Raw genomic sequence first — 750 nt, forward strand, 5'->3', positions numbered from 1 at the left:
CTTCTCAGAGAAAACTGGGTGATGCGGCTGCAAACTCTTGCCCTCGGACTTTTTCCTTTTGGCTATGAGCTACCGGAAGGTCCACAGAAGATTATATAGAGTAATAAACTGCTGATAATACTGTGAGGTTACTAGCTTGGGGTAAAGGAGGCCAGGTTTCCATCAGGTCTATGGATGGGGACAGCTTGAGCCCTGTAAGCCCAGTAAATGTTCGTTTTGTTCAGAAACCCTTCTCTCATTAGGACTGCTGTTTTAACACCACCAAGGTATTAGGATGGTAAGGAATCCTGCTGTAGGATTCCTAAGGAATGTCGGTTCCCTTTGCTTCCGCGATCCCTCAAAATTTTTGTGGCATTAACAGTAGGAGATGTGGCCCAAGACAAGGAAAAAAGAGTTTGCTCTTGGATGCAATCAGGCCTTTCATCACTGAATTGCAGACAGCAATGTAAATCACAGGGTACCTGCAGCCCAAGGAGCCTTAAAGGCATTTTCGCAACGTTCTGGGCCCGCAGAGATTTCTGGGTAAAGCCTGGAGTGGAAGGGATGGCTTCCCCGCTGTCCCCACGCATTAGGCCCAGGGTGTGGGCCGAGCTGGGGACCCGCCACAGCGAGAGCGCCCTTTTCTTTACACCTCTGAGCCCTTCTGGGTTCAGCCTCAGGGTCCGGGCGGGGGCGGGTCCGGGGGCGGAGCGCGGGCGGTGCTCCGCCTCCGCCCGCCCAGCGCGCTGCCTGCGGGGTGGTGACGGGCCC

Source organism: Eumetopias jubatus, unplaced genomic scaffold, assembly GCF_037043125.1.
Source record: "Eumetopias jubatus isolate StellerSeaLion01/CBP00866 unplaced genomic scaffold, mEumJub1_p1.0 scaffold_60, whole genome shotgun sequence".
NCBI classification, from domain to species: domain Eukaryota; kingdom Metazoa; phylum Chordata; class Mammalia; order Carnivora; family Otariidae; genus Eumetopias; species Eumetopias jubatus.